Raw genomic sequence first — 26,948 nt, 5'->3', positions numbered from 1 at the left:
TACAAGAGTCATTTTGTTTACATTTGTAAACTACCATACATGTTCCACAAAAGCATTGAAATGTGACAGTGCAAATAAACTTATGTAATAATTTAGACTCCAAACAGAACAAAGTTTGCATAAAAGTTGACCATGCACATTAACATATACATATGCAATGGGGTTCAGAATGTAATCCTGATGGACTGGATGCCTATGGTCAGAATACCGACATCAGCAACCTGACCATTAAAATCCTGACAGCCCTGCAGTTAATACCATAACCCTTCCATGTTCCCTGCCCTAACCCTAATCCTCCCTTTTGGGTGTCTAAACCTTACACCCTCTTCTTGGGTGCCTAAACCTTACCCTCCCCGGGCTGCCTAACACTAACCCTCCATTCCCCAATGCCTAAAAGCTAATGCTCCCTGCTTGGTGTCTAACAGTAACCTCCTCTTCTTAGTGACTAAACCAAACCCTCCCTCCCTGGTACCTAACTCTAACCTACCTGTCCCTACACCGTAACCCCCCTTCTAATGCCTAAACCTAACCTCTCCCCTCCCCGTGGCAGGACAAGATTACATCCTGCTGAGAGGACATTCAGAATTCTAGGTGTCAGTATTTTCATGCTGTTAATCCCACCTCTGTTGGCATTTTGGTGCCGTTATTATGGCTGGTGGGTACGATTATGGTGTCAGTATTATGATAGCCAGGATCCCGCATGGAAGCCTTTTAACTGGGTCCCATGCTTTGCAAAAGTATTTGCCATGAAAATGTCAAAAGCCTCACATCAGGATGGCTGAGTGGTTAAGGTGTTGGACTTAAGATTTAATGGATTTACATCTGCATGGGATAGATCCCCACTTCTGGTTTGTATTTCAATTTCAGCTAACCAAATAAGGAAGAATTTGTCAATTAGGGAAAACTTTCAAACTATGGTGAAAGTCAATAACTTAAGCTACAGTACTTTGCTAAAAAAAATATTTTCAATCCATTTTCTCCTAAGAAACTGATTTTATATAACGTAAGTTAACAATGACATCCTAATATCCATTAAAATACCCAGTTATGTAATATTTTAAACTCCAAACAGTACAAGGTTAACCATGCACATCATAATTAACATGAATAGTGCATTAGTATTTGCCATGAAAAGCTCCTGGGCACCACACCAGGATGGCTGCATTGTTAAGGCATTTGACTTAAGATCCAATGGGATCAAACCCCAATTCTGGTATGCATGTTAATTTCAGATTCCTAAATATGTACAAGGTATAACTTTATTTTTTAAGGACATGTACAAAAGTAGATGTTGCTTGCATTTGTAAACCACCATAATTGTTCCACAAAATCCTTGACATGTGACAGGGCAAAAAAGAATGATAGCGACTATCTACAAATGTTGCTTGTAATCATTCAAAAGAAAGGACAGTCTTGATAGATGAGCAGTTCGAAATGTGGTGAAAATTAATGTCTTTAAACAAATATGGAATTATTATAAAACTTTTTATTCATAAGAGCCTTACTTGTGAAGAATAGAAATATAAGTATCATACTTTAAAAAAAAAACAATTACCAGACTTATGTAATAAGTAACAGTCAAAGCAGTATAAAGTTTGCTGAATAATTGCCCATGCACATTAAAAGATACATATGCTGGGGGTGTGGCCTGGCTGGTGAGCTGAGGAGAGGTGATACATGTGAGCTCCTGCAGCCCCACTCATATACATCAGTATTACAGAGCTTTACTGAACCCCACAGGCACACAGACAAAGACACCTGCTCCCTTTGTCACCTGGGACGAGGGGTTTCGGTCGCGGAGCCGGGGAGCCCTTTTAAGGGTTCCCGCAGGTTGTGGCCTTCCCCTCCATCAGAAGCCGGGAGCTGGAGTACGGTTCCTCCCCCCCCCCCCCCACCCTCTGTGCGGACCTGCTGGCGGCGAGACACGGAGACCGCGCTTACCACATCACGGGAGGACTGCAGGCAGGAAAGAGGCGTCATCCCCCGATCTGGAGCCCACCGGGACCTCCACGACAGTCGTCGGAACTGAGAGCGGCTGACGAGCGGCGGGTGAGTCACACGCTGGCGCTTCCCAGCGCCTCATCAAAGAACTCTTTCTCCCGGCTGCCCCGTCCCTCGCAGTCACACATACGAGAGCAGCTCCGGCGGCCTGTCAGCTGACTTCGGACCGGGGCCTCAGTCATTCCACCGGCCCGACGGGTCCCGCGATTACCGCGACCAAATCCTCCGGCCTCTCTCACCCCTGACAGCCGACGCAGAAGTGGTGCTCCCCCGTGGGGGCCTCCCCGCTGGCCCTGCTTACCTCCCCGGCTGGGGAATAAATCAATCACCGACCCGCTAGACGGGACGACGGGACGCACGGCGGCCATCTTGGCGTGGGCCCCGCTCGGCTCTAGATCCCCTGTGAAATCCCCAGCCCTCTAAAACCCCCTCCTGGATCCCGGAGCATACGCGTACAACATAGCCCTGCACTACAGCAAAGGGTAGAGCTCACAGCCCTGTGACTGGGAGAGTGCTTACTCCCTCATCTACTCCTCCCCAGATTTGATGTGCCACGCTTGAACTGTGCTCCCACAGAACTGGGCCAGCTGGTCCAAGCACACCTCATAGGCACTATTCCCCCGACTGGCTGCACGGCCTTGTGCAGCAAGCTGACGGGGCACCTCAATGTACAGTTGCTGGGGAAATTCACTACCCAGCACATGCTCTCCCCCCCCTAATTATCCACCGCTGTAAGTGACGCAGCTCCCCCCAAGTACATGCAAACAGGGTTCTGGTAAATAACCGTGGGCCTGTGAACACCGGTGCCACCCGGGGCACCCTCAAGGCGCCTCCTCTTACGCCCACACACCCAACGGCTGCGATCTATTAGGTGACCCTATCGGTAGCCTCAGAAGATCCTAAACTGGTTGGGGGTTTAAAGGTGTACCTTCCCACTTCAGCGCACTCGACCGGGCTCTCCGGGCCATCCCTCTGTGAACCGCCTACCATGTGATCTCTTCGTGAAATGCACCCGATCCCGTGTGTGATTCTAATGCTATAGGAGCTCCCCCATACCTACCCAGGTGTTGACTACCAATCTCCACCACCTCTCACCACCACGATGCCTAAAGGGGGGAAAAAGACGAATGCCCATAACCTGGTGGGCTACTTCAAGAATTCTACCCCATCCTCCACTCGGAAAACCTCCTCACCTCCTCCCACCTCAGACCGGGACTCAGACGATGACTCTTCCTCTACACCCGCCACAAAAGCAGACGTCGCCCTTCTCCTGTCCGAAATGCGCAACATTAAAAAATCAATTCGCGCGGAGGTGCAAGAGGCTATATCGGGTTTGAAAACTGATGTGGACGGCCTGGGCTCCAGAGTTGATGCCATCGAAAGAAAACAAGAGGAGCTCATAGCCTTCCAACAAGAATCAGAACAGGAGATAACTCAAATGCGCACCGATGTAATGCTGTTGGCCGAAAAACAAGAAGATTTGGACAACAGGGGCCGTCGGAACAATCTTCGAATCCGTAACGTGCCCGAGACGGTGGAACAAACCCAACTCATGGATTACCTGCTCCGCCTCTTCCGCACACTTGCCCCCTCCGTCCCGGATGACATGCTACTCCTAGATAGGGCTCACAGAGCTCTGCGCCCTAGATCTCAAGATGCTAAAACACCGAGAGATGTGATTCTACGTTTTCACTACTTTGCTGTCAAAGACCAAGTTTTTGCCAAAGCCCGGAGGTCTCCGATCACCTCTTTCGAGGGCTCCGATCTTTCGATCTTCCAGGACCTGTCACCGATTACGCTGAATAGAAGACGGGAACTAAAGGACATAACCAAAGCCCTGAGAGACAACAACATCAGATATAGATGGGGCTTTCCCTTTGCCCTCCAGGTCAGGGCAGACGGCAAATTTCTCTCTGCCAGATCTCCCGATGAGGCCCTACAACTGCTCCGTCAACTGAACATCTCCGGCCCCCCGGCCACCTCTCAGCGACCTCTCCCAGTCAACACCTCCCCTCCCCTCACGGCCCCTTCTCCAGTTTGGAACACAGTTGGACCGGCACCAAGCGCCTCTCCGGATACATGAGCCGACATAGGTTGATGGCCTCGTAGGGATTGGACGCCCACACGGACTCTTAGCGAACCTAAGGGGCTCTAGCTGCGCTCTGCGGGGGTTCCCGTGGGGTGCAGGGCCCTCTATATAACTAATGTTTACTGTTTATTGCCCTGTTGCATGTTAGGTGGGCAGGCCTTCCCGGGCCCCTGGGACAGGGGCTCCTCGCGGTTGGCCGCGGGGGCTCCTGCCCCGGGTGACGCGAATGGTCCGCGGCCTCTTTTTGTTTCTCCTTTTTTTTTTTCCTTTCTTTATATTAGTCCTAGTGTTACTATTGCGACCCTATGATCGCCATACCAGGTCTACCCTGGGTTCCTTTATGTCTGCCTTTCTCCCTCCCCCCCCCCCCCCTCCTTTCCCTGTTAGCTCCTTTTGCCTACTATTTGCAATATATACACTTAAATTGATTCTGATCACACACGGGACCCGGCCTCCTCTCCGATCGGCTGGGTTCATTCACCCCCCATTCGACCTCCGAGGTCGACGTCGGACGAACTGGACCTGCAGGTCTATTTCTTCCTTGGGTCCGACTAGTGAGAATGGATTTTTTCTGTCTACTAGATACTGATACTTATGTCAGCCTGTTCTACCTCTGTTCTCCTACTCTCTCTCCTCTTCTTTCTCTGGTCTCCTTCCCTGTCCCTTCCCCTCTCACTCCTGGGGTCCCGCTGGTGCGCTCCCACATGAATAGAGCTCCGCTTTCATACCATGGTACTTAGAATAGTCACTCTGAACACGAAAGGTCTGAATAGCCCACGTAAACGTTCTCTCTTATTCCAGACCCTTAAGCAACTCAGAGGTGACATCGTATTTTTACAGGAGACCCACTTCTCGGGTAAGTTACATCCAGAACTTAGATCAAAATCCTTCCCACACACTTTCCATGCTTGCGACCCCATACGCAAGAAAAAGGGGGTTTCTATACTATTTGCTAGCCACCTAGATTTCACCCCCTCTGAAACATGGAAGGACCCTGAAGGTAGATACCTGATGCTAGTAGGGTTATTAAACGGATCCCCCTACACATTCCTGAATATATACGCTCCAAACCAGCTCCAGGCCCCTTTCTTCCACTCCCTAAATAGTCTATTAGCCCTGCACAGACGCGGAAACGTGGTTTTAGGAGGAGACTTTAATGTGACTCTGGATAGTGCCCTGGACAGATCTAAACCTCTACCCAGATCTCTGCGTTCCTCACACTCGCGCAATGCAGCTGCTTTAAATCTCTTGCTATCACGACACCTTCTCTTCGATTCGTGGAGAGTGAAAGAGGCGAATGCTAAGGATTACACATACTACTCCCCCATATATGACGTTTACACAAGACTGGACATGATATTTCTAAGCTCGGAACCTGCTCAATGTATCCTTGACACCTCCATCCACCCTAGCACGTGGTCAGACCACGGTCCGGTTACTGTGGACGTCTCGGGTCCACGCCCTCCCGATCGCCACCCTGTGTGGAGGATGAATGACAGACTCCTTCTCAATCCCCAAACGAAAACTCACATAGCTGCGGAACTCTCCCACTACTTTGAGACAAACACATCCCCGTCTGTCTCGCCTATGTTATTATGGGACGCCCATAAGGCAGTAATCCGTGGTTGCTTGATCAGCGCCTCCACCTATAATAAGAAGACCAGATCCAAACGCATCCGGGAGCTCTCGGACTTAGTCGCCTCCCTCTCACGGAAACACAAAACAACTGGCTCCGAAGCAGATCTCTCATCCTTGTCCACGGCCAGGGGGGAGCTGACCATGCTCCTGACGGCAAAAGTAGAATCCAGCCTGAAATGGCTCAATCAGTCCTTTTATGAAAAAGGGGATAAAGCTGATCGCCTACTAGCCACTAGGCTTCGGGCTAAACTTGCAAGAAACAACGTTTTATCTATCCAGTATTCCCCTGGCAAGAAAACAGCTGATCCCAAACGTATAACTGAAACTTTTTCGCGCTTTTACGAAAAGTTGTACAATGCCCATAGGTCCACTCAATCGAACCCGGACTTTGTTGGGGCCATCCGTACCTTCCTATCCCATTGCCACCTTCCTTGCCTGAGCCCATCGGTCGCTGCAGAACTAAACTCAAAGATCTCCGACGAAGAAATTGCCGCCGTGGTCAAAGCCCTAAAACTCACCAAGGCGCCTGGCCCAGACGGCTTTACCGCCGCCTATTACAAGGCTTTTCTCCCCCAGCTTATGCCCCATCTTTCATCCCTCTTCAACGCTATCTTACAGGGAGCTTCTTTCTCCAAATCGGCCCTGGAGGCTAAGATAATAGTTATTCCTAAAGACGGTAAAGACGCATCCAATTGCGCTAACTATAGACCCATTTCGCTACTAAACTCGGATGTTAAGATATACGCAAAAATTCTAGCCCTCCGACTGAATAGCGTATTACCCCACCTGATCCATAATGACCAGGTGGGATTTATCCCCGGCCGCCAAGCCCGAGACAACACGAGGCGTGTTGTTAGTCTTGCTCACCACATCAACCTTACACGCACTCCTGCTCTTCTGCTTTCTCTAGACGCGGAGAAAGCGTTTGACAGGATAGGTTGGCCCTTTTTGTTTGAAACTCTTGCTCACTTTGGCTTCCAGGGAGAATTCCTCACGGGGATCCAGGCCTTGTACTCGAATCCTTCCGCCAGAGTATCTGTAAATGGGGTACAGTCGGACCCTCTGGACATATCCAACGGTACTAGACAGGGATGCCCACTCTCACCTCTGATTTTTGCCTTAGTAATTGAGCCGTTAGCAGCTCGCATACGAGCCTCGCCCGACATTGGTGGGTTGGAGGTGGGGGGCTTTGACTACAAGATCTCTCTGTTCGCAGATGATGTCCTCCTATCGCTTTCCTCACCGCACACCTCTCTGCCGAATCTTTTTGACCTCCTATCTGATTATGGCCATGTTTCGGGTTACAAAGTCAACTGGTCCAAAACGGAAGCTCTTCCCTTCCACATCCCCCCTCCTCGACTGTCCCACATGCAGAACGACTTCAGATTCTCCTGGTGCGCTTCTAAGATTCGTTACTTAGGGATCTTTATTACGCGCCAATACGGAGACTTATATAAAGAAAACTTCACGCCATTGCTTAGAAACCTTAAAGCCGACCTCCAGAAATGGAAATCACTGATTATCTCCTGGCTGGGTCGTATCATAGCTCTGAAAATGAACATTGTCCCCCGCCTACTTTATTTGTTCCAGACGCTGCCAGTAAAAGTCCCGGACTATGTATTGGCTCAGGTCCACTCCTGGTTGCTCCGCTTTGTGTGGAGAGGTAAGGTCCCTAGGATAGGCTTCTCTACTCTGCGCAAACCGGTGCAGGATGGAGGTAGAGGTTTTCCGGATATCCGTCTCTACTACTTGGCCACCCATCTCAGCCAGGCGGTGACCTGGTTTGCTCCTCCGCAGTCTGTACGCTGGCTCCAATTGGAGACAGCGCTTAGCCGCATTCCATCGTTGTCGTCCCTACTAATATCCCCTCCTAGAACTAGATCTCCTCATCTACTAATGCACCCTGTGTTGGATTTCACTTGCCAGATCTGGGACTATTGCGCGCGTCATTTTCACCTGTTATCATCTCCCTCGGCACTCACTCCCTTATGGGACAACCCTTCATTCACTCCGGGACAATCTCTGACCCGCTCGCGTCCATGGTTGGAACGGAATATCCGCTTTGTCATGGACGTGCTCACCGAGGGTTCATGTGCGCCTTTACCGGATATCATGACGAAATTTGACTTCCCGGAGGCGAACCCTTTCACCTATTTCCAGATTAGACATTTTGTCACATCTTTAACGAGCTCGTCCCCGTTCCAACCTCTCACCACTCTGGAGTCCTACTGCTATCAGAAACCGCTCGCACGCGGAATCATTTCCCTACTGTATTCCCTTCTCCAGACAGGGGACCAGACGACGACCCCGGCTTTCATACTCCAGTGGGAACGGGACCTCGGTCCGGTGCCAGATGACTATGTTTGGTCGGACATCTTCGCTGCAGCCGCGAAGTCCTCTATCTCAACCCTAGTAAAGGAGAACGCATACAAAATCCTATACAGGTGGTATTTTGTCCCCTCTAGACTCCACAAAATGTTTCCCTCCTCATCACCCATGTGCTGGAGAGGATGCAGCGGCCACGGCTCTTTCCTCCACATTTGGTGGACGTGCCCTAAAATTATACTATATTGGGACGCAGTTGCACGCCTGTTGAGCACAGTACTCCAGACCCAGGTTAAAAAAGATCCTTGGTCCTTCCTACTAGGTCTCCCCATTGCCAACGCACCTCCAAACTCCAGTAAACTACTGACGCAGATCCTAAATGCGGCCAGGTGCTCAATTGCCCGCCAATGGAAACAGAGGGAGGCCCCCCCTATCAAACAAGTCATCAACAAAGTATGGTACCTCGCAAGCATGGAAAAAATCACAGCATACCTTCATAACAGGTCCTTCCAGTTTCTCCTGAGTTGGGAATTATGGTTTGATTCTCAGACTCCCGCAGGGGGACTACGATTCCCCGAGGGCCCGACGGCTCTCCTACTATGATGTCAGTAACCTCCTCACCCGACAAGTGGATATAGGTTTATCTTTAATATATCCTCTTCGTGTTCCTCAAGTAGCACCTTCCCTTTTGGTTCTAACGCCCTGTACTAGCTCAGCGGTACACGGGGGCGCACTGGCGGTGCCTCCACCCATGTCCCTTCTCCCCCCCCACTCTATTCCCTCCCCGTCTTTGCCCGTCTCCCCTTCTTTCTCTTCACGCTCTCTCTCTCTTTAGTAATATCCTTTATGTTGCTATAGTTATGAATCTAATCCCCGGTTCTCACCCGTCTGAATAGCCCTCACTCACTCCGTGACATAAATCACCGCTGTTTATCGTTCTAACAAATGTTTGGTTAATGGCTCTTATTTTGATTATCTCTCCACATGTTGGGAACCGCTTGTTCTTTGTATTAAGATTACATTTCTGCCTTGGATAGTATATTGTAACAAGTAGCAGCTCACCCCACGTGTGGTGGGGAGCTGTTGTGACATTTATAACCTGAAAATTAAAATAAACAATTTAAAAAAAAAAAAGATACATATGCTTTGCAATAGTATTTGACATGTAAATCAAACCAGGATGGCCGAGTGGTTAAGGCGTTGGACTTAAGATCCAATGGATACATATCCGCATTGGTTCGATCCCCACTTCTGGTATGCATTTTAATTTCAGCTAACTAAATATTTATGATGAAGATTTCGGCAATTAGGGAAAACTCTCAAAATTCTGTGAAAATCATTAACTTAAATTACATTGCTAAAAAAGTATTTTCAATCCATTTTTTCAAATAACCTGGCTTTCTATGAAGAAAAGAAACAATGATATCATAATATCCATTAAAATACCAAAAGTTATGTAATATTTTAAACTCCAAGCGGTTCAAAGTTAACAATGCACAGGAAAATAAACATGAATAGTGCAATAGTATTTGCATTGAAAATACCCAGGGTAACATACCAGGATGGCCGAGTGGTTAAGGCATTGGACTTAAGATCCAATGGATATATATCCGCGTGGGTTCGAATCCCAATTCTGGTATGTATTTTAATTTCGGATTCCTAAATATGTACAAGGAACAATATAATCGAATAGGGAAATGTACAAGAGTCATTTTGTTTACATTTGTAAACTACCATACATGTTCCACAAAAGCATTGAAATGTGACAGTGCAAATAAACTTATGTAATAATTTAGACTCCAAACAGTACAAAGTTTGCATAAAAGTTGACCATGCACATTAACATATACATATGCAATGGGGTTCAGAATGTAATCCTGATGGACTGGATGCCTATGGTCAGAATACCGACATCAGCAACCTGACCATTAAAATCCTGACAGCCCTGCAGTTAATACCATAACCCTTCCATGTTCCCTGCCCTAACCCTAATCCTCCCTTTTGGGTGCCTAAACCTTACCCTCCCCGGGATGCCTAACACTAACCCTCCATTCCCCAATGCCTAAAGCTAATGCTCCCTGCTTGGTGTCTAACACTAACCTCCTCTTCTAAGTGACTAAACCAAAGCCTCCCTCCCTGGTACCTAACTCTAACCTACCTGTCCCTACACCGCAACCCCCCTTCTAATGCCTAAACCTAACCTCCCCCCTCCCCGTGGCAGGACAAGATTACATCCTACTGAGAGGACATTCAGAATTCTAGGTGTCAGTATTTTCATGCTGTTAATCCCACCTCTGTTAGCATTTTGGTGCTGTTATTATGGCTGGTGGGTACGATTATGGTGTCAGTATTATGATAGCCAGGATCCCGCATGGAAGCCTTTTAACTGGGTACCATGCTTTGCAAAAGTATTTGCCATGAAAATGTCAAAAGCCTCACATCAGGATGGCCGAGAGGTTAAGGTGTTGGACTTAAGATTCAATGGATTTACATCTGCATGGGATAGATCCCCACTTCTGGTTTGTATTTCAATTTCAGCTAACCAAATGAGGAAGAATTTGTCAATTAGGGAAAACTTTCAAACTATGGTGAAAGTCAATAACTTAAGCTACAGTACTTTAATAAAAAAAATATTTTCAATCCATTTTTTCAAAGAACCTGGCTTTCTATGAAGAAAAGAAACAAAGATATCATAATATCCATTAAAATACCAAAAGTTATGTAATATTTTAAAATCCAAGCGGTTCAAAGTTAACAATGCAAAGGAAAATGAACATGAATAGTGCAATAGTATTTGCATTGAAAATACCCAGGGCAACATACCAGGATGGCCGAGTGGTTAAGGCGTTGGACTTAAGATCCAATCGATATATATCCGCGTTGGTTTGAACCACACTTCTGGTATGTATTTTAATTTCGGATTCCTAAATATGTACAAGGAACAATATAATCGAATAGGGAAATGTACAAGAGTCATTTTGTTTACATTTGTAAACTACCATACATGTTCCACAAAAGCATTGAAATGTGACAGTGCAAATAAACTTATGTAATATTTTAGACTCCAAACAGAACAAAGTTTGCATAAAAGTTGACCATGCACATTAACATATACATATGCAATGGGGTTCAGAATGTAATCCTGATGGACTAGATGCCTATGGTCAGAATACCGACATCAGCAACCTGACCATTAAAATCCTGACAGCCCTGCAGTTAATACCATAACCCTTCCATGTTCCCTGCCCTAACCCTAATCCTCCCTTTTGGGTGTCTAAACCTTACACCCTCTCCTTGGGTGCCTAAACCTTACCCTCCCCGGGATGTTTAACACTAACCCTCCATTCCCCAATGCCTAAAGCTAATGCTCCCTGCTTGGTGTCTAACAATAACCTCCTCTTCTTAGTGACTAAACCAAACCCTCCCTCCCTGGTACCTAACTCTAACCTACCTGTCCCTACACCGTAACCCCCCTTCTAATGCCTAAACCTAACCTCTCCCCTCCCCGTGGCAGGACAAGATTACATCCTGCTGAGAGGACATTCAGAATTCTAGGTGTCAGTATTTTCATGCTGTTAATCCCACCTCTGCTGGCATTTTGGTGCCGTTATTATGGCTGGTGGGTACGATTATGGTGTCAGTATTATGATAGCCAGGATCCCGCATGGAAGCCTTTTAACTGGGTCCCATGCTTTGCAAAAGTATTTGCCATGAAAATGTCAAAAGCCTCACATCAGGATGGCTGAGTGGTTAAGGTGTTGGACTTAAGATTCAATGGATTTACATCTGCATGGGATAGATCCCCACTTCTGGTTTGTATTTCAATTTCAGCTAACCAAATGAGGAAGAATTTGTCAATTAGGGAAAACTTTCAAACTATGGTGAAAGTCAATAACTTAAGCTACAGTACTTTGATAAAAAAAATATTTTCAATCCATTTTCTCCTAAGAAACTGATTTTATATAACGTAAGTTAACAATGACATCCTAATATCCAGTGCTTAAAGTGGTCCTAGAGAGGTGGTGGAACTCACCCATCTTCCCACGGTGGCAATTCAACAAAGGTATTGCGCGCGCCGTAGGCGTGCGCTGCAAAAAGGGTCGTGGTCTCAAAAAAGGGGCGTGTTACACAATAGTAATAACGCCCACAGTAGTAGCACCCCATAATACACATAATGCCTACAGCAGTAGCGCCTCTTATACAATGCCCACAGTGGTAGCGCCCCTTATATAGAGCCCATAGTAGTGGTGCCCCTTATGCAATGCTCGCAATAGCAGTGCCCCTTATGACCCCAGGAGTGATGCCCCTTATGAAGTGCCCCCTTTACAATGCCCTCATTAGTAGTGCCCCCAGTAGTAATGCCCTTAATGGTAATGCCCCCAGTCGTTTAGCCCCTGTAGTTATGCCCCCTTGTAGTTTAGCCCCCAGTAGTAATGCCTCCAAGTAGTAATGCCCCCAGTAGTTTAACCCCTGTAGTTACGCCCCCAGTAGTAATGCCACTGTAGTTATGCCCCCAGTAGTAATGCCCTCCTGTAGTTTGCCCCCTGTAGTTTGCACCCAGTAGTAATGTCTCCCAGTAGTAATGCCCCCAGTAGTAATGCCCCAAGTAGATGCCCCTCTGTAGTTTGCCCCCCAGTAGTAATGCCCCCCCAGTAGTAATACCCTCCTGTAGTAATGTCCCCCAGTAGTAATGCCCCCCAGTAGTAATGTCCCCCAGTAAATGCCCCCCAGTAGATGCCCCTCAGTAGTAATGCCCTCCTGTAGTTTGCCCCCTTGTAGTAATGTCCCCCAGTAGTACTGCCCCTCAGTAGTCTGTCCCCCAGTAGTAATGCCCTTCTGTAGTAATGTCCCCCAGTAGTAATGCCCCCCAGTAAATGCCCCCCAGTAGATGCCCCTTAGTAGCTTGCCCCCCAGTAGTAATGCCCTCCTGTAGTTTGCCCCCTTGTAGTATTGTCCCCCAGTAGTACTGCCCCTCAGTAGTCTGTCCCCCAGTAGTAATGCCCTTCTGTAGTTTGCCCCCTTGTAGTTTGCCCCCAGTAGTAATGTCCCCCAGTAAATGCCCCCCAGTAGTAATGACCCCAGTAGATGCCCCTCAGTAGTTTGCCCCCCCAGTAATAATGCCCCCGTAGTAATGACCTCTCAGTAGTTTGCCCCCCAGCTGCTACACAAATAAAAAAAATAAAAAAACACAGCACATGCCATACTTACCAAGCCCCGCTCCTTGTCCGGCCGCTGCAGTCCTCTCGTCGCCCGCTCCTCTGCACTATGAGAGAGACGTCATGACGTCTCTCCCATAGCGCGCACTGACTGAGCCGGAAGGCGAAGCTCAGTACTGAGCTCCTGCCTCCGGCTGCCGCTGTGCGGGAAGACGGGCGCCCGCTGGTAACACACTCTCAGCGGGCGCCCGTCATCTCCCTGCAGCGACGGGGGACACATCGCCGGGTTAGGTGAGCCAGAGGAGGCGGAACTGCGTTCCGTCTCCAAGTGGAACTGACGGAACGCAGTTCCGCTCCATTCCGGCTCACTTTAACCCCTGCTAATATCCATTAAAATACCCAGTTATGTAATATTTTAAACTCCAAACAGTACAAAGTTAACCATGCACATCATAATTAACATGAATAGTGCATTAGTATTTGCCATGAAAAGCTCCTGGGCACTACACCAGGATGGCTGCATTGTTAAGGCATTTGACTTAAGATCCAATGGATATATATCTGCATGGGATCAAACCCCAATTCTGGTATGCATGTTAATTTCAGATTCCTAAATATGTACAAGGTATAACTTTATTTTTTAAGGACATGTACAAAAGTTGATGTTGCTTGCATTTGTAAACCACCATACTTGTTCCACAAAATCCTTGACATGTGACAGGGCAAAAAAGAATGATAGCGACTATCTACAAATGTTGCTTGTAATCATTCAAAAGAAAGGACAGTCTTGATAGATGAGCAGTTCGAAATGTGGTGAAAATTAATGTCTTTAAACAAATATGGAATTATTATAAAACTTTTTATTCATAAGAGCCTTACTTGTGAGGAATAGAAATATAAGTATCATACTTTAAAAAAAAAAAAAACTACCAGACTTATGTAATAAGTAACAGTCAAAGCAGTATAAAGTTTGCTGAATAATTGCCCATGCACATTAAAAGATACATATGCTTTGCAATAGTATGTGACATGTAAATCAAACCAGGATGGCCGAGTGGTTAAGGAGTTGGACTTAAGATCCAATGGATACATATCCGCGTGGGTTAGATCCCCACTTCTGGTATGCATTTTAATTTCAGCTAACTAAATATTTATGATGAAGATTTCGGCAATTAAGGAAAACTCTCAAAATTCTGTGAAAATCATTAACTTAAATTACATTGCTAAAAAAATATTTTCAATCCATTTTTTCAAAGAACCTGGCTTTCTATGAAGAAAAGAAACAATGATATCATAATATCCATTAAAATACCAAAAGTTATGTAATATTTTAAACTCCAAGCGGTTCAAAGTTAACAATGCACAGGAAAATAAACATGAATAGTGCAATAGTATTTGCATTGAAAACACACAGGGCAACATACCAGGATGGCCGAGTTGTTAAGGCGTTGGACTTAAGATCCAATGGATATATATCCGCGTGGGTTTGAACCCCACTTCTGGTATGTATTTTAATTTCGGATTCCTAAATATGTACAAGGAACAATATAATCGAATAGGGAAATGTACAAGAGTCATTTTGTTTACATTTGTAAACTACCATAAATGTTCCACAAAAGCATTGAAATGTGACAGTGCAAATAAACTTATGTAATAATTTAGACTCCAAACAGTACAAAGTTTGCATAAAAGTTGACCATGCACATTAACATATACATATGCAATGGGGTTCAGAATGTAATCCTGATGGACTGGATGCCTATGGTCAGAATACCGACATCAGCAACCTGACCATTAAAATCCTGACAGCCCTGCAGTTAATACCATAACCCTTCCATGTTCCCTGCCCTAACCCTAATCCTCCCTTTTGGGTGCCTAAACCTTACCCTCCCCGGAATGCCTGACACTAACCCTCCATTCCCCAATGCCTAAAGCTAATGCTCCCTGCTTGGTGTCTAACAATAACCTCCTCTTCTAAGTGACTAAACCAAAGCCTCCCTCCCTGGTACCTAACTCTAACCTACCTGTCCCTACACCGCAACCCCCCTTCTAATGTCTAAACCTAACCTCCCCCCTCCCCGTGGCAGGACAAGATTACATCCTGCTGAGAGGACATTCAGAATTCTAGGTGTCAGTATTTTCATGCTGTTAATCCCACCTCTGTTGGCATTTTGGTGCTGTTATTATGGCTGGTGGGTACGATTATGGTGTCAGTATTATGATAGCCAGGATCCCGCACGGAAGCCTTTTAACTGGGTACCATGCTTTGCAAAAGTATTTGCCATGAAAATGTCAATAGCCTCACATCAGGATGGCCGAGTGGTTAAGGTGTTGGACTTAAGATTCAATGGATTTACATCTGCATGGGATAGATCCCCACTTCTGGTTTGTATTTCAATTTCAGCTAACCAAATGAGGAAGAATTTGTCAATTAGGGAAAACTTTCAAACTATGGTGAAAGTCAATAACTTAAGCTACAGTACTTTAATAAAAAAAATATTTTCAATCCATTTTTTCAAAGAACCTGGCTTTCTATGAAGAAAAGAAACAATGATATCATAATATCCATTAAAATACCAAAAGTTATGTAATATTTTAAAATCCAAGCGGTTCAAAGTTAACAATGCACAGGAAAATGAACATGAATAGTGCAATAGTATTTGCATTGAAAATAGCCAGGGCAACATACCAGGATGGCCGAGTGGTTAAGGCGTTGGACTTAAGATCCAATGGATATATATCCGCGTTGGTTTGAACCACACTTCTGGTATGTATTTTAATTTCGGATTCCTAAATATGTACAAGGAACAATATAATCGAATAGGGAAATGTACAAGAGTCATTTTGTTTACATTTGTAAACTACCATACATGTTCCACAAAAGCATTGAAATGTGACAGTGCAAATAAACTTATGGAATAATTTAGACTCCAAACAGAACAAAGTTTGCATAAAAGTTGACCATGCACATTAACATATACATATGCAATGGGGTTCAGAATGTAATCCTGATGGACTGGATGCCTATGGTCAGATTACCGACATCAGCAACCTGACCATTAAAATCCTGACAGCCCTGCAGTTAATACCATAACCCTTCCATGTTCCCTGCCCTAACCCTAATCCTCCCTTTTGGGTGTCTAAACCTTACACCCTCTCCTTGGGTGCCTAAACCTTACCCTCCCCGGGATGCCTAACACTAACCCTCCATTCCCCAATGCCTAAAGCTAATGCTCCCTGCTTGGTGTCTAACAATAACCTCCTCTTCTAAGTGACTAAACCAAACCCTCCCTCCCTGGTATCTAACTCTAACCTACCTGTCCCTACACCGTAACCCCCCTTCTAATGCCTAAACCTAACCTCTCCCCTCCCCGTGGCAGGACAAGATTACATCCTGCTGAGAGGACATTCAGAATTCTAGGTGTCAGTATTTTCATGCTGTTAATCCCACCTCTGTTGGCATTTTGGTGCCCTTATTATGGCTGGTGGGTACGATTATGGTGTCAGTATTATGATAGCCAGAATCCCGCATGTAAGCCTTTTAACTGGGTCCCATGCTTTGCAAAAGTATTTGCCATGAAAATGTCAAAAGCCTCACATCAGGATGGCTGAGTGGCTAAGGTGTTGGACTTAAGATTCAATGGATTTTCACCTGCATGGGATAGATCCCCACTTCTGGTTTGTATTTCAATTTCAGCTAACCGAATGAGGAAGAATTTGTCAATTAGGGAAAACTTTCAAACTATGGTGAAAGTCAATAACTTAAGCTACAGTACTTTGATAAAAAAAATATTTTCAATCCATTTTCTCCAAAGAAACTGATTTTATATAACGTAAGTTAACAATGATATCCTAATATCCATTAAAATACCCAGTTATGTAATATTTTAAACTCCAAACAGTACAAAGTTAACCATGCACATCATAATTAACATGAATAGTGCATTAGTATTTGCCATGAAAAGCTCCTGGGCACTACACCAGGATGGCTGCATTGTTAAGGCATTTGACTTAAGATCCAATGGATATATATCTGCATGGGATCAAACCCCAATTCTGGTATGCATGTTAATTTCAGATTCCTAAATATGTACAAGGTATAACTTTATTTTTTAAGGACATGTACAAAAGTTGATGTTGCTTGCATTTGTAAACCACCATACTTGTTCCACAAAATCCTTGACATGTGACAGGGCAAAAAAGAATGATAGCGACTATCTACAAATGTTGCTTGTAATCATTCAAAAGAAAGGACAGTCTTGATAGATGAGCAGTTCGAAATGTGGTGAAAATTAATGTCTTTAAACAAATATGGAATTATTATAAAACTTTTTATTCATAAGAGCCTTACTTGTGAGGAATAGAAATATAAGTATCATACTTTAAAAAAAAAAACAATTACCAGACTTATGTAATAAGTAACAGTCAAAGCAGTATAAAGTTTGCTGAATAATTGCCCATGCACATTAAAAGATACATATGCTTTGCAATAGTATGTGACATGTAAATCAAACCAGGATGGCCGAGTGGTTAAGGCGTTGGACTTAAGATCCAATGGATATATATCCGCGTGGGTTAGATCCCCACTTCTGGTATGCATTTTAATTTCAGCTAACTAAATATTTATGATGAAGATTTCAGCAATTAGGGAAAACTCTCAATATTCTGTGAAAATCATTAACTTATATTGCATTGCTAAAAAAGTATTTTCAATCCATTTTTTCAAAGAACCTGGCTTTCTATGAAGAAAAGAAACAATGATATCATAATATCCATTAAAATACCAAAAGTTATGTAATATTTTAAACTCCAAGCGGTTCAAAGTTAACAATGCACAGGAAAATAAACATGAATAGTGCAATAGTATTTGCATTGAAAATACCCAGGGCAACACACCAGGATGGCCGAGTGGTTAAGGCGTTGGACTTAAGATCCAATGGATATATATCCGCGTGGGTTCGAACCCCACTTCTGGTATGTATTTTAATTTCGGATTCCTAAATATGTACAAGGAACAATATAATCGAATAGGGAAATGTACAAGAGTCATTATGTTTACATTTGTAAACTACCATACATGTTCCACAAAAGCATTGAAATGTGACAGTGCAAATAAACTTATGTAATAATTTAGACTCCAAACAGTACAAAGTTTGCATAAAAGTTGACCATGCACATTAACATATACATATGCAATGGGGTTCAGAATGTAATCCTGATGGACTGGATGCCTATGGTCAGAATACCGACATCAGCAACCTGACCATTAAAATCCTGACAGCCCTGCAGTTAATACCATAACCCTTCCATGTTCCCTGCCCTAACCCTAATCCTCCCTTTTGGGTGCCTAAACCTTACCCTCCCCGGGATGCCTGACACTAACCCTCCATTCCCCAATGCCTAAAGCTAATGCTCCCTGCTTGGTGTCTAACACTAACCTCCTCTTCTACGTGACTAAACCAAAGCCTCCCTCCCTGGTACCTAACTCTAACCTACCTGTCCCTACACCGCAACCCCCCTTCTAATGCCTAAACCTAACCTCCCCCCTCCCCGTGGCAGGACAAGATTACATCCTGCTGAGAGGACATTCAGAATTCTAGGTGTCAGTATTTTCATGCTGTTAATCACACCTCTGTTGGCATTTTGGTGCTGTTATTATGGCTGGTGGGTACGATTATGGTGTCAGTATTATGATAGCCAGGATCCCGCACGGAAGCCTTTTAACTGGGTACCATGCTTTGCAAAAGTATTTGCCATGAAAATGTCAAAAGCCTCACATCAGGATGGCCGAGTGGTTAAGGTGTTGGACTTAAGATTCAATGGATTTACATCTGCATGGGATAGATCCCCACTTCTGGTTTGTATTTCAATTTCAGCTAACCAAATGAGGAAGAATTTGTCAATTAGGGAAAACTTTCAAACTATGGTGAAAGTCAATAACTTAAGCTACAGTACTTTAATAAAAAAAATATTTTCAATCCATTTTTTCAAAGAACCTGGCTTTCTATGAAGAAAAGAAACAATGATATCATAATATCCATTAAAATACCAAAAGTTATGTAATATTTTAAAATCCAAGCGGTTCAAAGTTAACAATGCACAGGAAAATGAACATGAATAGTGCAATAGTATTTGCATTGAAAATACCCAGGGCAACATACCAGGATGGCCGAGTGGTTAAGGCGTTGGATTTAAGATCCAATGGATATATATCCGCGTTGGTTTGAACCACACTTCTGGTATGTATTTTAATTTCGGATTCCTAAATATGTACAAGGAACAATATAATCGAATAGGGAAATGTACAAGAGTCATTTTGTTTACATTTGTAAACTACCATACATGTTCCACAAAAGCATTGAAATGTGACAGTGCAAATTAACTTATGGAATAATTTAGACTCCAAACAGAACAAAGTTTGCATAAAAGTTGACCATGCACATTAACATATACATATGCAATGGGGTTCAGAATGTAATCCTGATGGACTGGATGCCTATGGTCAGATTACCGACATCAGCAACCTGACCATTAAAATCCTGACAGCCCTGCAGTTAATACCATAACCCTTCCATGTTCCCTGCCCTAACCCTAATCCTCCCTTTTGGGTGTCTAAACCTTACACCCTCTCCTTGGGTGCCTAAACCTTACCCTCCCCGGGATGCCTAACACTAACCCTCCATTCCCCAATGCCTAAAGCTAATGCTCCCTGCTTGGTGTCTAACAATAACCTCCTCTTCTAAGTGACTAAACCAAACCCTCCCTCCCTGGTACCTAACTCTAACCTACCTGTCCCTACACCGTAACCCCCCTTCTAATGCCTAAACCTAACCTCTCCCCTCCCCGTGGCAGGACAAGATTACATCCTGCTGAGAGGACATTCAGAATTCTAGGTGTCAGTATTTTCATGCTGTTAATCCCACCTCTGTTGGCATTTTGGTGCCCTTATTATGGCTGGTGGGTACGATTATGGTGTCAGTATTATGATAGCCAGAATCCCGCATGGAAGCCTTTTAACTGGGTCCCATGCTTTGCAAAAGTATTTGCCATGAAAATGTCAAAAGCCTCACATCAGGATGGCTGAGTGGTTAAGGTGTTGGACTTAAGATTCAATGGATTTTCACCTGCATGGGATAGATCCCCACTTCTGGTTTGTATTTCAATTTCAGCTAACCGAATGAGGAAGAATTTGTCAATTAGGGAAAACTTTCAAACTATGGTGAAAGTCAATAACTTAAGCTACAGTACTTTGATAAAAAAAATATTTTCAATCCATTTTCTCCAAAGAAACTGATTTTATATAACGTAAGTTAACAATGACATCCTAATATCCATTAAAATACCCAGTTATGTAATATTTTAAACTCCAAACAGTACAAAGTTAACCATGCACATCATAATTGACATGAATAGTGCATTAGTATTTGCCATGAAAAGCTCCTGGGCACTACACCAGGATGGCTGCATTGTTAAGGCATTTGACTTAAGATCCAATGGATATATATCTGCATGGGATCAAACCCCAATTCTGGTATGCATGTTAATTTCAGATTCCTAAATATGTACAAGGTATAACTTTATTTTTTAAGGACATGTACAAAAGTAGATGTTGCTTGCATTTGTAAACCACCATACTTGTTCCACAAAATCCTTGACATGTGACAGGGCAAAAAAGAATGATAGCGACTATCTACAAATGTTGCTTGTAATCATTCAAAAGAAAGGACAGTCTTGATAGATGAGCAGTTCGAAATGTGGTGAAAATTAATGTCTTTAAACAAATATGGAATTATTATAAAACTTTTTATTCATAAGAGCCTTACTTGTGAGGAATAGAAATATAAGTATCATACTTTAAAAAAAAAACAATTACCAGACTTATGTAATAAGTAACAGTCAAAGCAGTATAAAGTTTGCTGAATAATTGCCCATGCACATTAAAAGATACATATGCTTTGCAATAGTATGTGACATGTAAATCAAACCAGGATGGCCGAATGGTTAAGGCGTTGGACTTAAGATCCAATGGATACATATCCGCGTGGGTTCGATCCCCACTTCTGGTATGTATTTTAATTTCAGCTAACTAAATATTTATGATGAAGATTTCGGCAATTAGGGAAAACTCTCAAAATTCTGTGAAAATCATTAACTTAAATTACATTGCTAAAAAAGTATTTTCAATCCATTTTTTCAAAGAACCTGGCTTTCTATGAAGAAAAGAAACAATGATATCATAATATCCATTAAAATACCAAAAGTTATGTAATATTTTAAACTCCAAGCGGTTCAAAGTTAACAATGCACAGGAAAATAAACATGAATAGTGCAATAGTATTTGCATTGAAAATACCCAGGGCAACACACCAGGATGGCCGAGTGGTTAAGGCGTTGGACTTAAGATCCAATGGATATATATCCGCGTGGGTTCGAACCCCACTTCTGGTATGTATTTTAATTTCGGATTCCTAAATATGTACAAGGAACAATATAATCGAATAGGGAAATGTACAAGAGTCATTATGGTTACATTTGTAAACTACCATACATGTTCCACAAAAGCATTGAAATGTGACAGTGCAAATAAACTTATGTAATAATTTAGACTCCAAATAGTACAAAGTTTGCATAAAAGTTGACCATGCACATTAACATATACATATGCAATGGGGTTCAGAATGTAATTCTGATGGACTGGATGCCTATGGTCAGAATACCGACATCAGCAACCTGACCATTAAAATCCTGACAGCCCTGCAGTTAATACCATAACCCTTCCATGTTCCCTGCCCTAACCCTAATCCTCCCTTTTGGGTGCCTAAACCTTACCCTCCCCGGGATGCCTGACACTAACCCTCCATTCCCCAATGCCTAAAGCTAATGCTCCCTGCTTGGTGTCTAACACTAACCTCCTCTTCTAAGTGACTAAACCAAAGCCTCCCTCCCTGGTACCTAACTCTAACCTACCTGTCCCTACACCGCAACCCCCCTTCTAATGCCTAAACCTAACCTCCCCCCTCCCCGTGGCAGGACAAGATTACATCCTGCTGAGAGGACATTCAGAATTCTAGGTGTCAGTATTTTCATGCTGTTAATCCCACCTCTGTTGGCATTTTGGTGCTGTTACTATGGCTGGTGGGTACGATTATGGTGTCAGTATTATGATAGCCAGGATCCCGCACGGAAGCCTTTTAACTGGGTCCCATGCTTTGCAAAAGTATTTGCCATGAAAATGTCAAAAGCCTCACATCAGGATGGCCGAGTGGTTAAGGTGTTGGACTTAAGATTCAATGGATTTACATCTGCATGGGATAGATCCCCACTTCTGGTTTGTATTTCAATTTCAGCTAACCAAATGAGGAAGAATTTGTCAATTAGGGAAAACTTTCAAACTATGGTGAAAGTCAATAACTTAAGCTACAGTACTTTAATAAAAAAAATATTTTCAATCCATTTTTTCAAAGAACCTGGCTTTCTATGAAGAAAAGAAACAATGATATCATAATATCCATTAAAATACCAAAAGTTATGTAATATTTTAAAATCCAAGCGGTTCAAAGTTAACAATGCACAGGAAAATGAACATGAATAGTGCAATAGTATTTGCATTGAAAATACCCAGGGCAACATACCAGGATGGCCGAGTGGTTAAGGCGTTGGACTTAAGATCCAATGGATATATATCCGCGTTGGTTTGAACCACACTTCTGGTATGTATTTTAATTTCGGATTCCTAAATATGTACAAGGAACAATATAATCGAATAGGGAAATGTACAAGAGTCATTTTGTTTACATTTGTAAACTACCATACATGTTCCACAAAAGCATTGAAATGTGACAGTGCAAATAAACTTATGTAATAATTTAGACTCCAAACAGAACAAAGTTTGCATAAAAGTTGACCATGCACATTAACATATACATATGCAATGGGGTTCAGAATGTAATCCTGATGGACTGGATGCCTATGGTCAGAATACCGACATCAGCAACCTGACCATTAAAATCCTGACAGCCCTGCAGTTAATACCATAACCCTTCCATGTTCCCTGCCCTAACCCTAATCCTCCCTTTTGGGTGTCTAAACCTTACACCCTCTTCTTGGGTGCCTAAATCTTACCCTCCCCGGGCTGCCTAACACTATCCCTCCATTCCCCAATGCCTAAAGCTAATGCTCCCTGCTTGGTGTCTAACAATAACCTCCTCTTCTTAGTGACTAAACCAAACCCTCCCTCCCTGGTACCTAACTCTAACCTACCTGTCCCTACACCGTAACCCCCCTTCTAATGCCTAAACCTAACCTCTCCCCTCCCCGTGGCAGGACAAGATTACATCCTGCTGAGAGGACATTCAGAATTCTAGGTGTCAGTATTTTCATGCTGTTAATCCCACCTCTGTTGGCATTTTGGTGCCGTTATTATGGCTGGTGGGTACGATTATGGTGTCAGTATTATGATAGCCAGGATCCCGCATGGAAGCCTTTTAACTGGGTCCCATGCTTTGCAAAAGTATTTGCCATGAAAATGTCAAAAGCCTCACATCAGGATGGCTGAGTGGTTAAGGTGTTGGACTTAAGATTTAATGGATTTACATCTGCATGGGATAGATCCCCACTTCTGGTTTGTATTTCAATTTCAGCTAACCAAATAAGGAAGAATTTGTCAATTAGGGAAAACTTTCAAACTATGGTGAAAGTCAATAACTTAAGCTACAGTACTTTGATAAAAAAAATATTTTCAATCCATTTTCTCCTAAGAAACTGATTTTATATAACGTAAGTTAACAATGACATCCTAATATCCATTAAAATACCCAGTTATGTAATATTTTAAACTCCAAACAGTACAAGGTTAACCATGCACATCATAATTAACATGAATAGTGCATTAGTATTTGCCATGAAAAGCTCCTGGGCACCACACCAGGATGGCTGCATTGTTAAGGCATTTGACTTAAGATCCAATGGGATCAAACCCCAATTCTGGTATGCATGTTAATTTCAGATTCCTAAATATGTACAAGGTATAACTTTATTTTTTAAGGACATGTACAAAAGTAGATGTTGCTTGCATTTGTAAACCACCATAATTGTTCCACAAAATCCTTGACATGTGACAGGGCAAAAAAGAATGATAGCGACTATCTACAAATGTTGCTTGTAATCATTCAAAAGAAAGGACAGTCTTGATAGATGAGCAGTTCGAAATGTGGTGAAAATTAATGTCTTTAAACAAATATGGAATTATTATAAAACTTTTTATTCATAAGAGCCTTACTTGTGAAGAATAGAAATATAAGTATCATACTTTAAAAAAAAAAACAATTACCAGACTTATGTAATAAGTAACAATCAAAGCAGTATAAAGTTTGCTGAATAATTGCCCATGCACATTAAAAGATACATATGCTTTGCAATAGTATATGACATGTAAATCAAACCAGGATGGCCGAGTGGTTAAGGCGTTGGACTTAAGATCCAATGGATACATATCCGCGTGGGTTCGATCCCCACTTCTCGTATGCATTTTAATTTCAGCTAACTAAATATTTATGATGAAGATTTCGGCAATTAGGGAAAACTCTCAAAATTCTGTGAAAATCATTAACTTAAATTACATTGCTTAAAAAATATTTTCAATCCATTTTTTCAAATAAACTGGCTTTCTATGAAGAAAAGAAACAATGATATCATAATATCCATTAAAATACCAAAAGTTATGTAATATTTTAAACTCCAAGCGGTTCAAAGTTTACAATGCACAGGAAAATAAACATGAATAGTGCAATAGTATTTGCATTGAAAATACCCAGGGCAACATACCAGGATGGCCGAGTGGTTAAGGCATTGGACTTAAGATCCAATGGATATATATCCGCGTGGGTTCGAACCCCACTTCTGGTATGTATTTTAATTTCGGATTCCTAAATATGTACAAGGAACAATATAATCGAATAGGGAAATGTACAAGAGTCATTATGTTTACATTTGTAAACTACCATACATGTTCCACAAAAGCATTGAAATGTGACAGTGCAAATAAACTTATGTAATAATTTAGACTCCAAACAGTACAAAGTTTGCATAAAAGTTGACCATGCACATTAACATATACATATGCAATGGGGTTCAGAATGTAATTCTGATGGACTGGATGCCTATGGTCAGAATACCGACATCAGCAACCTGACCATTAAAATCCTGACAGCCCTGCAGTTAATACCATAACCCTTCCATGTTCCCTGCCCTAACCCTAATCCTCCCTTTTGGGTGCCTAAACCTTACCCTCCCCGGGATGCCTGACACTAACCCTCCATTCCCCAATGCCTAAAGCTAATGCTCCCTGCTTGGTGTCTAACACTAACCTCCTCTTCTAAGTGACTAAACCAAAGCCTCCCTCCCTGGTACCTAACTCTAACCTACCTGTCCCTACACCGCAACCCCCCTTCTAATGCCTAAACCTAACCTCCCCCCTCCCCGTGGCAGGACAAGATTACATCCTGCTGAGAGGACATTCAGAATTCTAGGTGTCAGTATTTTCATGCTGTTAATCCCACCTCTGTTGGCATTTTGGTGCTGTTATTATGGCTGGTGGGTACGATTATGGTGTCAGTATTATGATAGCCAGGATCCCGCACGGAAGCCTTTTAACTGGGTACCATGCTTTGCAAAAGTATTTGCCATGAAAATGTCAAAAGCCTCACATCAGGATGGCCGAGTGGTTAAGGTGTTGGACTTAAGATTCAATGGATTTACATCTGCATGGGATAGATCCCCACTTCTGGTTTGTATTTCAATTTCAGCTAACCAAATGAGGAAGAATTTGTCAATTAGGGAAAACTTTCAAACTATGGTGAAAGTCAATAACTTAAGCTACAGTACTTTAATATAAAAAATATTTTCAATCCATTTTTTCAAAGAACCTGGCTTTCTATGAAGAAAAGAAACAATGATATCATAATATCCATTAAAATACCAAAAGTTATGTAATATTTTAAAATCCAAGCGGTTCAAAGTTAACAATGCACAAGAAAATGAACATGAATAGTGCAATAGTATTTGCATTGAAAATACCCAGGGCAACATACCAGGATGGCCAAGTGGTTAAGGCGTTGGACTTAAGATCCAATGGATATATATCCGCGTTGGTTTGAACCACACTTCTGGTATGTATTTTAATTTCGGATTCCTAAATATGTACAAGGAACAATATAATCGAATAGGGAAATGTACAAGAGTCATTTTGTTTACATTTGTAAACTACCATACATGTTCCACAAAAGCATTGAAATGTGACAGTGCAAATAAATTTATGGAATAATTTAGACTCCAAACAGAACAAAGTTTGCATAAAAGTTGACCATGCACATTAACATATACATATGCAATGGGGTTCAGAATGTAATCCTGATGGACTGGATGCCTATGGTCAGATTACCGACATCAGCAACCTGACCATTAAAATCCTGACAGCCCTGCAGTTAATACCATAACCCTTCCATGTTCCCTGCCCTAACCCTAATCCTCCCTTTTGGGTGTCTAAACCTTACACCCTCTCCTTGGGTGCCTAAACCTTACCCTCCCCGGGATGCCTAACACTAACCCTCCATTCCCCAATGCCTAAAGCTAATGCTCCCTGCTTGGTGTCTAACAATAACCTCCTCTTCTTAGTGACTAAACCAAACCCTCCCTCCCTGGTACCTAACTCTAACCTACCTGTCCCTACACCGTAACCCCCC

At 43.0% G+C, this 26,948-nt stretch overlaps 15 non-coding genes across 15 annotated transcripts; all 15 read left to right on the top strand.

Annotated features, from left to right (window-relative positions):
* The first annotated feature begins 9,227 nt into the window (after window positions 1–9,227).
* TRNAL-UAA (transfer RNA leucine (anticodon UAA)) lies at window positions 9,228–9,310 on the top strand. Its single transcript has one exon. It is a non-coding gene; the product is annotated as a tRNA-Leu (tRNA).
* A 299-nt stretch (window positions 9,311–9,609) lies between these two features.
* Window positions 9,610–9,692, top strand: TRNAL-UAA (transfer RNA leucine (anticodon UAA)). The gene has a single exon. It is a non-coding gene; the product is annotated as a tRNA-Leu (tRNA).
* A 1,182-nt stretch (window positions 9,693–10,874) lies between these two features.
* On the top strand, window positions 10,875–10,957 carry TRNAL-UAA (transfer RNA leucine (anticodon UAA)). The gene has a single exon. It is a non-coding gene; the product is annotated as a tRNA-Leu (tRNA).
* A 3,292-nt stretch (window positions 10,958–14,249) lies between these two features.
* On the top strand, window positions 14,250–14,332 carry TRNAL-UAA (transfer RNA leucine (anticodon UAA)). Its single transcript has one exon. It is a non-coding gene; the product is annotated as a tRNA-Leu (tRNA).
* A 299-nt stretch (window positions 14,333–14,631) lies between these two features.
* TRNAL-UAA (transfer RNA leucine (anticodon UAA)) lies at window positions 14,632–14,714 on the top strand. Its single transcript has one exon. It is a non-coding gene; the product is annotated as a tRNA-Leu (tRNA).
* A 1,182-nt stretch (window positions 14,715–15,896) lies between these two features.
* TRNAL-UAA (transfer RNA leucine (anticodon UAA)) lies at window positions 15,897–15,979 on the top strand. Its single transcript has one exon. It is a non-coding gene; the product is annotated as a tRNA-Leu (tRNA).
* A 1,742-nt stretch (window positions 15,980–17,721) lies between these two features.
* Window positions 17,722–17,804, top strand: TRNAL-UAA (transfer RNA leucine (anticodon UAA)). The gene has a single exon. It is a non-coding gene; the product is annotated as a tRNA-Leu (tRNA).
* Window positions 17,805–18,103: 299 nt separating this feature from the next.
* TRNAL-UAA (transfer RNA leucine (anticodon UAA)) lies at window positions 18,104–18,186 on the top strand. Its single transcript has one exon. It is a non-coding gene; the product is annotated as a tRNA-Leu (tRNA).
* A 1,182-nt stretch (window positions 18,187–19,368) lies between these two features.
* Window positions 19,369–19,451, top strand: TRNAL-UAA (transfer RNA leucine (anticodon UAA)). Its single transcript has one exon. It is a non-coding gene; the product is annotated as a tRNA-Leu (tRNA).
* Window positions 19,452–21,192: 1,741 nt separating this feature from the next.
* On the top strand, window positions 21,193–21,275 carry TRNAL-UAA (transfer RNA leucine (anticodon UAA)). Its single transcript has one exon. It is a non-coding gene; the product is annotated as a tRNA-Leu (tRNA).
* Window positions 21,276–21,574: 299 nt separating this feature from the next.
* On the top strand, window positions 21,575–21,657 carry TRNAL-UAA (transfer RNA leucine (anticodon UAA)). The gene has a single exon. It is a non-coding gene; the product is annotated as a tRNA-Leu (tRNA).
* A 1,182-nt stretch (window positions 21,658–22,839) lies between these two features.
* Window positions 22,840–22,922, top strand: TRNAL-UAA (transfer RNA leucine (anticodon UAA)). Its single transcript has one exon. It is a non-coding gene; the product is annotated as a tRNA-Leu (tRNA).
* A 1,726-nt stretch (window positions 22,923–24,648) lies between these two features.
* TRNAL-UAA (transfer RNA leucine (anticodon UAA)) lies at window positions 24,649–24,731 on the top strand. The gene has a single exon. It is a non-coding gene; the product is annotated as a tRNA-Leu (tRNA).
* Window positions 24,732–25,030: 299 nt separating this feature from the next.
* Window positions 25,031–25,113, top strand: TRNAL-UAA (transfer RNA leucine (anticodon UAA)). Its single transcript has one exon. It is a non-coding gene; the product is annotated as a tRNA-Leu (tRNA).
* Window positions 25,114–26,295: 1,182 nt separating this feature from the next.
* TRNAL-UAA (transfer RNA leucine (anticodon UAA)) lies at window positions 26,296–26,378 on the top strand. Its single transcript has one exon. It is a non-coding gene; the product is annotated as a tRNA-Leu (tRNA).
* The last annotated feature ends 570 nt before the right edge of the window (window positions 26,379–26,948 follow it).

Source organism: Pseudophryne corroboree, chromosome 4 (genome assembly GCF_028390025.1).
Source record: "Pseudophryne corroboree isolate aPseCor3 chromosome 4, aPseCor3.hap2, whole genome shotgun sequence".
In the NCBI taxonomy this organism is placed as follows: domain Eukaryota; kingdom Metazoa; phylum Chordata; class Amphibia; order Anura; family Myobatrachidae; genus Pseudophryne; species Pseudophryne corroboree.
This window is presented reverse-complemented; position numbering and strand designations above follow the sequence as displayed.